Here is a 12,892-nt window from a genome sequence, read left to right on the forward strand (position 1 = left end):
CAGGGTATGTGGTTTGCATACCGATTGTCGGGATCTCGGCTGTCATAATATCGACGCCGGGATCCTGACAGGGGCACCATACCGATGCCGGAATAGAACCTGTGGCGAGCAAAGCTCACCACCGAGCAAACAGTGTGGCAAGTGCAGTGAGCCCGCAAGGGGCTTCATTGTGCTCCCCCCCCTGCTTGCATTCTACTGCTCAGGATACAGATGTTGGGATACTGACATTCGGCATCTACAGCAGCGGTATCGCATACCCAACCCGGGAGCAGGGCTGTGCTAGGGTGTCTGGTGCTCCCCTGCAAACGATACATTTGTACCCTCCTTTCCATATGTAATAAAGGGACAGCGTGTGCCAAAGCATAAGATGGGTTGTCGTCTCACAAGGAAGGGGCGTGGCCAAATAATAGTACCCCCAACTCAAATAATGGCACACAGTAACACTATCTTATACAGTACTCGATTCATATTGCGCCACACAGTAGTGTCCCTTATTCACATAATGTCACATAGTAGTGACCCTTAGTCAAGTTACGCTGTACAGTAGAACCCATTATACACAAGTTACACAGAAGTACTGCCCCTTATACACAATACCCACAGTAGTGTTCCTTATACACATAACATTGACAGTAGTAGTGCCCCTTGCACATAATACCCACAGTATTAGTGCCATATGTAATGCTCACAGTAGTAGTGCCCCTTACAATTAAAACCCACAGTAGTAGTGCCACACATATTGCCCATAGTAGTAGTTCCCATAGTAGTAGTGCCCCATACACATAATACCACATAGGCTGACACACTACTGCATATGGTTACCAGAAGTGCTGCTTCTACTCCAGCTGTCATCAGACAGCTCCTCATTCTCTGCACCACATACCGCAGAAGCAGGGCCTGTATTAGACTTTGTGGTGCCCAGGGTGAAAGTTTCCTTTGGCGCCCACCCCAAATTCAAAATAGGGATAGTTTGCAAATATATAGGGGCGTGCTCGGCCGGAGCTCTGGCACCCATTAGCTACTATTACTTTAATTACCTGGCATCCAGGAGCAGATATCTGCTTGCAGCTCTCCTCCTGGCTACCTCGGGCACTGTTGGTACCCCATCTAGGGACTTCCAGCTACTTGTCTAGCTGGGGGATTGGGGCCTTCCACGCTGGCCGACCTGCAGCTTACAGCTGTAGATGATTGGTGGACCTCTGCCTCTCCTCCTGTGCGGCTTCCTCCTTTCCTGTCGCTCTTTGAATCTACATAGTAACATAGTTATTAAGGTTTAAAAAAGGAAAAATGCTCATCGCGTTCAACCTGTATTTTGTATTATGTTGATTTGAGTGTACCTGCTGAAGAATGCTTTATGACTAGTTGACAACTACAAATCATGTTACACCCGGATTTACAACGTCAATATTTTAAATGTTGTAACCTTGGATATCCTTTTCAATCAGAAATGTATCCAATCCCCATTTAAATGCATTTACAGAGTCCACCATTACCACCTTACCTGGCAAGGAATTCCAAATCCTTATTGCCCTAACAGTGAAGAACCCTTTCCTCCATTGCGTACGCAATTTTCTCTCTTCCAGCCCACGTGTCCTAAACAGAGTTCTTTTAATAAATAATTCCTCTGATAACTCTTTGTAGTGCCCCTTTACATATTTGAAGACATTAATAATATCTCCTCTTAGACGCCTATTTTCCAGTGTATACATGTTCAACCTAGTAAGCCTTTCCTCGTAATCCAGTCCCTCTAGCCTTTTTATCAATTTAATAGCTTGCCTTTGAACCCTTTCGAGTTCACTGTTATCCTTTATATACAGTGGTGCCCAAAACTGAACACAATATTCCAGGTGCGGACGTACCAATGATTTGTACAGCGGCAGAATTACATCCTCATCCCTTGTCTCAATTCCCCCGTTTTATGCACGTTAACGACATTGTACTCATTGACATTAAGCTTATTATCAATGAGTACCCCCAAATCTTTTACCAAAACTATTACCCCTAGACTTTCCCCATTTAATATGTAGGATGCAAGTGTCGGACTGGGGTATGAAGAGCCCACCGGGGGAATGCAGTGATAGGAGGCCCAAACTTATAGGTGTGGCCAGCCTTCACAACATGCAGTCTGAAACCTCCATAGAGGAGGGGGTGGGCCCTCAGGCAGTGGTCTCCCCTGTACCCCTGCGGGCCCGTCCGACCTTGGGTGCCTGAGTACGGACCCCTGTGGTATTCCGCTGACTACTGGTGTCCAGCTTGAGGACTTCCCATTGACCACTACTCGCTATACCCTGTTGTCCAGCCAGTTACTTATCCATGTACAAACAGGTTATCCTAGGCCAAGCTCCTTTAATTTGATGATTAGTCTCCTGTGAGGCTCTGTATCGAAGGCTTTTGCAAAATCTAAGTAGACCACATCCACTGCTTTTCCTTGGACAAGATTGTCGCTCACTTCCTCGTAGAAGATATCTAAGTTAGACATGATCTATCCTTAACAAACCCATGCTGGTTCTTGTTAATAATCTTAGTGGTCTGCAGATACTCCTGTATGCTATCCCTTAGAATTCCTTCCAATATTTTCCCCACTATAGATGTCAAACTAACCGGTCTGTAGTTACCCGGATGATTTTTGGATCCCTTTAACACATGAATCGTTACTCCAATTGATATCAGGATAGTTTAAATCCCCAATCACTAGGATGTCCCCCAATCCCGCAGCCCTTTCGATTTGCTACAAAGAGTTGTTCTTCCTCATGTATGCTAATATCTGGCTGTTTGTAGACCATGCCTATAACTAGTTTTTTTGCATCAATACCCCCACTTTATATTTCAGCCCATAATGATTCCACATTATCGCCAGTCCCCTCATAAATAACCTCCTTTAAGTATGGTTTAAAAGATTGTTTAACATAAAGACATACACCTCCTCCTCTTTTGCTTGCCCTTTCCCTCCTGAAAAGAGAATACCCTTCCAAGTTTGCAACCCAGTCGTGAGAGTCTTGCCACCATGTTTCCATAATACTTATAATATCATACTAAGCCTTTGTTGCTAACAATTCCAATTCCCCTATTTCACCTGCTAGACTTCTTGCGTTTGCAAGCATACATTTTAGTTTAGTGGTTCCCTTATCCGCTTTTTTTTAAAGGTATTCTATCATGCTTTACTAGAGCTTCCCTAGAGTTACTCTTACAGACTGTCCTTCTCGCTCCCTTTCCCCCCCCACCATACTTAATACTGCCCACCTTACTCTTCTCTTTGAACTACCCAGTGTTTCGACCTGAACTCTCTAAACTGACATAAGTATTTCCACCCTATTCTACGTACATCCTTTTCTATATGCTGTAATGATGACACATACATGTTGTTAATGTTTTGGCAATACCTTTGTTAATACCCTTTTTAGAACCCATGCAACTACCCTTGCCATTGCCAGCTGCTCTTTCCCACCCCCCTTCTCCACTCCCATTTAGCTCATTACCACCATCTTTACTATTCTCGCTACATGTCCCATAGTTTCTAACTAAACCCTCCCCCCAGGCTCCTAGTTTAAAAGCTCCTCCAACCTACTAACCATCCTACCCCCCAGCACCGCTGCCAATCTGGCGCCAATTGCGTAACAATCATGGCACGGCAGCTTCTCTTTGGCTGGTAATCCATGAGCCATGATTGAATCACTACAGATTTAAATATGATGCTCCCTTCTTGTGATTGGCAGCCGATCTGCGAGCTGGGATTGGCTTGCGGGCCATTGCCAACTTTAAACTACACAGTTGCGACACTTTTGTTGCCAAAAGTGGGCAGCAGGAAGGCACAAAAGGAGCTGGCGAGGTGACTACGGCTGTGCTCTCAGGCAGCAACCCAGCCTGTAAAAGATTTTCCGGACAGTAGCCTTACTCTCCACCCCCTTCCCCCACCCACAATCACAGTGACAATAACAATTTCTTCCTCCCCCAAGTTCCAGATCATAGCTATCTCTCCCATCATCTCTCTTGTCACCCTCTCCAGCCGGATCGCAGCCACGGGTATCTCTCATTCCCACTGCCCCGGCTGCCTATGGCAGGGATCATTCAGGCTGCACAGGCACAAGTGGGCCCAGCAGCTCCCTTTTCAGGGGACTCCGCAGTGTGACAGTGTGACAGTCGCAGTGGTGGCTGGCAGCAATGGACAGCAGCAGGCTATGGAGCAAGGAGAGCACTTATCATACCCAGCTCCTCCCTGCCTTTCATCACCCTGCTGAGCGGTTTGAGCTGGCACTGATGGGGAGACTGTACAAACTCCACACAGTTATGGCCATGCAAGGTTGGAACTGGACTCATGACCTCAGTGCTGTGAGGCAGTAATTGTCAGGTCTCTGGGTTAGTCTGTCCCCGGCGGGGGCGCTAGTGGGTCAGTGTTGGTGCGATGTACAAAGCGGGGAGGCAATATGAAAGTCCGGTGCATAAGCACTGATGTTTATTACACAGGGATCACAGAGTAGATGGTATAGCAGTGAATGACAAACTGAAACCAGGCAATAAAGTAACAGTGATTGGTAATTGAATCCAAAACAACTGAAAAGTCTCTTGCAACAAAAATATATAATGACTTGATGCTGAATGTGAATGAAATAAACAGAACTCCGGTAAGACTTGAAAAACACACAGTTACTGTATAACAAAGTCCGTATGGCCACACTAGGCCCAAGCAGGAGACAGTCTCTATGCAATGAGGTGATATACTTGCAGAGATGCACAGATGGTATGCAATTAGCAGTGCACAGGTAGTAATGAATGTAACACCTGAGGAGAGTCTCTTACTGCTGGATGAGCTGGTAACTGGCTGTGGATGAAGTCTGAAGAAAACAGGAGAGCTGAAGTGAGATGAGATGACAGGAGGTAACCACGGGGAATCGCTGGAAACAGGAACACAGGAGTCCGGAGAACAAGGCACACCGTATGTGACTCGTTGTCTGAGGCAATGTGAGTGAGCCACGGACTGGGAGTTATACCCATGGCTCTGCAGTGATTGGTCACTGAACTCTGGGTGGAGACACAGTGCTGGATTGCACACCCGGATCAGCTGGGTGCAGGAGTCATGGCAACGACCTCACAGGCAGGACGCCGGCACACAGCAGAATGCACATAGGACCAGACTCAGGGGTATTCAGCAAGGCGGAAGATGACGCTTGCGGTCCATATACACATGCAGCCGCAACTGGGGCCATGACCTCCGGAGGCCTGCACACCAGCGCGCTGGTAGGTGAGACGTTGCAGAGCGCCGATTCCTGACAGTACCCCCTCCTTTATGGAACACGACTAACATACCATCCAGTTAGGAGAAGTTTCGGGATCATAAAGAAACCTCTATACGTGTGAATTCCTCCGTATTAGACGTGAGTACGGTACGAACCATCTTGTTGAATCATACAATCCAGAACCACCGAAATATAAGACATACTACACTATATTGCTCTTCCACTGTTTTTGAGGGACATTTGGCGAAATCGAAGGGGACTCATCGGAGTCAGAAAGGAAGAAAAGAAGAGGAGAAGAAGATTGGATTATGATCTCCTCTCCACTATTTTGACTGACGTATTTTAAAAAAAAAAAAACTTCATACATTTAAGTGGACCTTTACAAGCTGTGCGCAGTTGGGTAGGCTGGGATTATGTTACTCTGAGCCAGTGCTTTGTTGTAGCTACTCTGTACCCTAGCTCTGTGCTCTCTCCATGATATCCTGTGTAGCTCCAGTGGTCCTAATATCACCTCCGCTCCCAAGGGTCTGCCTGCAACCTTCACCACAAGAGATCCATCAGCTCCCTGCTGTGCTGTCAGTTAATCGCTCTCCAAGTGGAATCCTGGAGTCCTGTGAGAGGTTTCTCTATTCAGTGACTGCCTGATATAATCACAGTCTCTAGAAGTTTCCACTTTATCCTGGATCTCGTTCTCTCATCATCCAGTTTAACTCATTCTTAACCTTTGTCATCTGCTGCAGTTTCACTGTGCTTCAAGTGTCATCTTTACAACTTGCAAGTATTCTATTCAGTATTGTATTTTCATTGTTGCTGCAATCAAGGACAATTCTTCACAGCCTTCCAGTTTAACCTTTAATCTTCAGTACAAGTCTCTACAGCTATTCATTTATGTCTACAATATCCAGTTAAGACTCCTTACAGTTTGGCACCAATCATTGCTTCATTTGGACAATCCTTCATTCATTCACAAGTCTGTTTACACTCAGATGTATGAACATGTCTTCAATGCATCTTTAAGACTGTTGCTGCTTATCATTATACCATTAATTGCAATACATCCGTGTGTGTATATATATATATATATATATATATATATATAAATATATATATATATATATATATATGGTGACTAATAATTGTCATTTAACACCTTACTGGAATTGTTGCCTTTAATTAATATATGAAACATAACTTTGTTTGTCCTCCCAGCTTTCATCATACCCCAGCACCTACACCTTTGGTTGGTCCAGGTTAGCGGATTCACAAAAACACTCAGCCCTGACACTTGATTTACAACCATTTTTAAAAACAATTTTTATATAAATGTCATCATTTGATATCAATTTTTTTCATTAGTCATAGGGCATCACAAAAGTCTCTTACAAGATATGTTTTGTCACATAAGACTCATAGGTTGAAAAAAGCTACAGTATGTCACGCAGCACAGCTATTTAAAAAATGGATGAAAAAAGGTATTACACAGTGTTAAAACCTGGTAGTTATTGCGGCGGTGATAAATATTATAAGGCTAATAAATGAGAGTTTAAAAGATCAGAAACTAACAAATAGCTTCAAGATCAAGATGCCTATAGGTTGCGTAAGATGGACTTCAGAATTTTTAAAACACAAAATTGTTTTGCTATCTAAATATCTCACAGAAAATGGGTTGTATGATCTAACCACAATTTCAAAATATATACATTATTCGTGCTGGACATGCTCAGACATGTATATATCTGTATTATTTAAAACAATATTTGTGTTGTTTTTACAAACATATGTAGAAACACAATGTATTTGTGTTTAAGTCATAGATTTTTATTTATATTTTCATTTTTATTACCTCAATAATGCAAGTTTATTAAATGTTTATGATATATTAAAGAAGCCATGTTATTCATCACAAGAAGCAAATCAAAAGAAAATCCACTGATTCTGTGATTTGAATCAATTTAAATAAAGGTTATATTTTATTTTAACTCAGTGTTTCAAATACTGTACCTTTTTTTCCCACCAAGTCACGGTGGGGGTTGCTCTAACAGAACACTCTAACAAGACATGTCCTGTGCCAGATAAGACTTTACTTACAGTTCTATTACAGGACATCTGTAGCCTACAAAATGCTAACAATTGTTTAATATCACATTCATGTCTTTCCTTAAAATGTAAGTATACGTTTTACTTATTGTATCCTCTTTTCATTTTCTGAACATGCTTTGCAAAATGGTCTTTCACAAATTGCTGCAAGTGCTGCTCACTAATTGTATACTGCGACTCTAGTAGTAATGTGACAACTTGTTCATTGCTGGTTAATATCTGCATTTTTGTTACAAAAAAAGTATATTTGCATTTTTGTTACATCAATAATACAAGTTTATTAAATGTTTATACTATATTAAAGAGGCCTCCTTGTTATCTTTCACAAGAAACAAATCAAATACGTTATTTACACATATATTATATTACATTGTTGTTATGCCAGCACTGCTATTATATATTTGGTGTCAGTAACTAAACAGGGAGGGAGAGCAGTGTTATTGTGAGGCTGGACATGACAGGGCAGAAAGCAGCCAGTGGTGATACAGTACGTATCAGAGATGGGTCAATCTGCTGAAACGCTCTTAGAGGTATGAATTTCAGTAGACTGTATTTGGATTCATGTTTTTCTGTAAAATGCAGGGCCGTAACTACGTGTGTGCCAACAGGGCTTGGCACACAGCGCAGTTGCCCTGGGGGCGCAACGGCCAGCGGCATGTAATGAGTCAAAATGACTCATTACATGCCGCCTCTGTGTGCGCCGCTGCGCTGTGGAGGGGAAGAGACCAGCGCAGCGCCGAGCAGCGGAGAGAAGGAGGAGGAGGGAGGGGGAGCAGGGAGCCGCAGCAGCGCTATTTGATTGGTAGTAAGCGCCGCTGCAGCATCCCCCTCTCCTTCTGTATTGGCTGCCTGGCGCTGCTATGGATGCTGGGATGCGGTTCCTCCATCCCAGCATCCATAGCAGCGCCAGGCAGCCAATACAGAAGGAGAGGGGGATGCGGCAGCGGCGCTTACTACCAATCAAATAGCGCTGCTGCGGCTCCCTGCTCCCCCTCCCTCCTCCTCCTTCTCACCTCACACAGCCTGCACCGAGAGGAAGCTGCACGAGGAGCCTGTCAGCGGGGAGAAGGTAAGTATCTCTCTCTCTCTCTCTCTCTCTCTCTTTCTCTTTCTCTCTCTCTCTCTCTCTCTCTCTCTCTCAGGGGGACTCCGTCTGCCGCAATGTGTAAACAGAGGTCCTGGCTGCCGCAATGCATAAAAAGGGGGTCTGGCTGCCGCAATGTATAAAAAGGGGGTCTGGCTGCCGCAATGTGTAAAAAGGGGGCCTGGCTGTCGCAATGTGTAAAAAGGAGTCCTGGCTGCCGCAATGTATAAAAAGGGGGTCTGGCTGCCGCAATGTGTAAAAATGGGGTCCTGGCTGCCGCAATGTGTAAAAAGGTGGACTGGCTGCCGCAATGTGTAAAATGGGGTCCTGGCTGCCGCAATGTGTAAAATGGGGGACTGGCTGCCGCAATGTGTAAAATGGGGGACTGGCTGCCGCAATGTGTAAAATGGGGTCCTGGCTGCCGCAATGTGTAAAAAGGGGGACTGGCTGCCGCAATGTGTAAAAAGGGGGACTGGCTGCCACAATGTATAATAAGGGGGTCTGGCTGCCGCAATGTGTAAAAAGGGTGCCTGGCTGCCGCAATGTGTAAAGAGGGGGACTGGCTGCCGTAATGTGTAAAAAGGGGGACGCTGTCTGCTGTAATGTATAAAAGGGGCTCTACCTGGTGTAGTGGCGCTACTGTGCAGCGTAATTTGAATAATGTAGACTACTGTGCACCGTAGTATGAATTGCTGTTATTTTGTGGCCACGCCCCTTCCCTGTGAAGCCACGCCCCTATAAAGTTTTCACGCGCCTGCGGCGCGCACTGCCCCTTTCTTACATGGGGGGCGCCACTGTCGTTTCGTGCACACAGCGCTAAAATGGCTAGTTACGGCACTGGTAAAATGTATGTTGTTATTGAGTGTAGATGGTGTTAGAAAGTGTTCAGTGAATGTAAATGAACATATTAATGTATCCACAGCAAGAAATACAGTTTCTAAAATGTTGCTGCTTTGATGTAGCATACAGATAATCATTTATAATATATTTTTCTGTTACAGTACATGTGATATAAAAAAATCTAAAGTAAAAAATGAAAGTCCATTCAGAAATAGTAAAATGTAGAAATATATGTAGGTTCGGTGCTTACATTTTTTAGATGTTGGATTGCCAGAAATAGGTGAACTTTTCTCAGTTTTCTGTTCATTGGGGGGTCATTCCCTAGCTGAATTTGTTTGCAGCGCAGCGATCAGGCGAAAAATGGCAGTTCTGCACATGCGTATGCGGCGTAATGCGCACGCACGATGTACGGGTACAACGAACGATGTCGTTTTGCACAGGGTCTAGCGATGCACTTAAGTCGCACTGCTTGCCGCAGAGTGATTTACATGAAGTGGGCGTTTCTGGGTGGCAACTGACCATTTTCGGGGAGTTTGCGGAAAAACACAGGCATGCCAAGAAAAACGCAGGCGTGGCTGGGTGAACGCAGGGCGTGTTTGTGACATCAAATCCGGAACTGAATAGTCTGAAGTAATCGCAAGCGCTGAGAAGGTTTTGAGCTACTCTGAAACTACATAAAAAATTTTTGCAGGCGCTCTGCGATACAACCGTTCGCACTTCTGCTAATCTAAAATACACTCCCAGTGGGCGGCGGCATAGCGTTTGTACGGCTGCTAAAACTAGCTAGCGAGCGATCAACTCGGAATGACCCCCATTGTAACATGTTTAACCTTTTTGTGTGCAGTCTACTTTATAAATATAGTACAATATTCTTGTATTAGAAAATAGCAGAACAGTGAACAAGATGCAGCCAAGTTGTAAAAACAAAAGATTTCACTTTAGCATCTTTAAATGCTGCAAAAACAATTAGTATAATTCCACTTGATTCAGGAACAAATCATATTTTCCAGTTTTCAATACAGTACATTAAAATAAATATAATACATAAACAGGTTTTTTCTCTCCAAGTCATCGGGCGATGACAAGAGTCTCTTACATGACTTGTGTTGTTTTAGATAAGAGCTTAGCTCCACCTCCACAGCATTATACAATATTAACCCTTAGATGGTGTGACTTAGAGGAAGAATGATAAAGTCCCCATTTACATTATCCCAATATGGTACAGTATATTACTACTCTATGGGGGTCATTCTGACCCGTTAGCTTGCTGCTGTTTATTGCAGCTGAGCAAAGGGGTCTCTACTGTGCATGCACCGACACCATAGTGCGCCGGCGCATGCCAGACGTCCGAAGGCCATAGCAGGGCAGTGATCGCCTCTGCCTGATTAACAGGCAGAGGCGGTTGTAGGGCGGGAGGGGGAGAAACGGCGGCATTTGGCCACCATTTTTTCCAATGCAGGCGTGGCCAGACTGAATGGGAGGCGGGCCGCAGCGGCTGCATGACGTCACACACAGCCGCTGTGGGCCGGGGAGCGAGGAGTAGCTCCCGGCCAGCACGCTAAAGCCACGCTGCCGGGAGCTACTCTTGATGTGCAAAGACATCGCCGCTGTGTGATGCCTTTGCACTTCTGCGAGGGGGGCCCTGTGCTGGGCGTCCCCCCGCATTTCAGTGTAAATGATCGTACCTGTACTAAATTTAGCACAGCTACGATTAACTCGGAATGACCCCCTATACCAATATTCTTTACAAGCCAGCATACAACTGATATGGAATGGTTTATGTTCTGCAGTAAGTAACATTTATGTATTTTATACCCAGAGAGGCACTGGCCACAGATACTCAGTGCAGAGGAATGGCACATTAGGTGTAAAATGAAATATTTGTTTTCTACACAGGGCTATGGTATCTGCAGCTCCCACACACCGCTGTGTTTAGTCTTCTGGGATCTTCCATGTTGAATTTGCTACCAGTATTAGCATTGGAAGCCCTGAAAAAATACCAATTGTCGCAGTAATGGGCTTACCTATAAATCTGCCATTGGAAAGGTATAGCTGGTGACATGTGGTTCATAGGGGTTGTATTCTAATCCCACCTTTTCAGATTTCATACGGCATCAGTGGTTTATCTGAATGGTCATAACATTTATTCTCCTTGTTATACAAGGCATTGAGACTGTATAATGGTAGAATCCCCCCCTGGTAAGGTTGCTGAGAAAGGGGAAGAGATTAGCAGGGACAAGCTTTGCACTTGGCTCCTGAATACACACTGCCTCATGAAAATGTTACAGTGGATGCTGAAAGTTCCGTTTTAACTTTCTAAGGTGTGTAAATGTTTTTTCCTTTGTTTATTTCAGGCGTTCAGTTATACAGGTGGTTTACGTTTATCTTGTCTTTGCTAGGGTTTTGTTGTTGTTGTTTTTATTACCAAATGCTTTTAATGAAATAGTGTAATCTATCGTCCCTGTCAGCATGTCATTAAATTACTATACAACGGTTCTTTTTGAGAATATAGATAAACCTATTAAGACAAATAGATCCCTTTTTACTACTATTATAATGCACATGTCAAATTAACCTATAAACTCCTGTGAATTATATATGCATGTTATCCATTGCAATTGTTGATGTCTGGTAGATATAACGGCCACCATCATATATAGTTGTGGATGTTAGAAGTCACTTCGGATCTCCATCCTGAGTTCTTATTGACTTTTATACAGTGCTTAGAGAAAAGGGCTCAGTACTCTTATAACCTAAGGCAACAAGTTGGTGCAAGATTTACAGTCATTTCCACTATATAGGGGTTGATACTGCGTCCCAGTGAGTGCCATCAGAAACAGCATTGCTGTAACTATCCCGGTCATTTCCAATAGTGGTTAAGTAGACTGCAATCTGTGTTACCCCATGGATATTCACGTATGTATGGTTAATATTATTTATAGCACATTCATTGCCAGTTATTGATTTATGCTTATTTTTATATCTACATCTACTGTAATTTATATATGATAAATCCATGTTCTCCACCTGGAAATAGTAACCATTTCTTACAATTGTTATCAAAGGATATATGATGTAGAGTGCCTATCAAATCTCCCTTAATATTTGTATTTAGTAATAATACTGGACTTTGCTGCGGCAGTTTGCTAATATATCACCCCTAGACTATGAAAGCAATGTTGAAACGTTTATAAAATTAGATTTTCCTCAATATTTAAAAAGAAATAATTTGTTAATTAATCCTCTCATTCATGGACGTATTGGGGTATATTTACTAAGCTCCCGATTTTGACCGAGATGCCGTTTTTTCATCAAAGTGTCATCTCGGTCAATCTCGGTCATTTACTAAACAATAATCACGGCAGTGATGAGGGCATTCGTAATTTTTTGCTAGTTCAGGTAAAAAATTACGAATGAATACACCATCGGTCAAATTACGCCTGTTTAGATACGAATCTCGGTCATTTACTAAGAAGTGCAAAGCAAAAAAACACAAAACACTGCCGTGAAAAATTACAATTCGCAAAAAAGTCCTAAAAAAAACCAGACCTGCTTTTTTTATTCGTGATTTGAGATGCATGCAGGGATCCATGAGATCCGTGCATGTATATCAGTGGGAAGGGGTGGGAAAGTGCTTTTT

General features: G+C 43.6%; 1 pseudogene; it reads left to right on the forward strand.

Annotated features, from left to right (window-relative positions):
- Positions 1 to 7,129: 7,129 nt before the first annotated feature.
- Positions 7,130 to 12,892, forward strand: part of LOC134936104 (zinc finger protein 268-like) — a 97,057-nt pseudogene continuing 91,294 nt past the window's right edge.

The sequence above is a fragment of the Pseudophryne corroboree genome, chromosome 6 (assembly GCF_028390025.1).
Source record: "Pseudophryne corroboree isolate aPseCor3 chromosome 6, aPseCor3.hap2, whole genome shotgun sequence".
NCBI lineage: Eukaryota > Metazoa > Chordata > Amphibia > Anura > Myobatrachidae > Pseudophryne > Pseudophryne corroboree.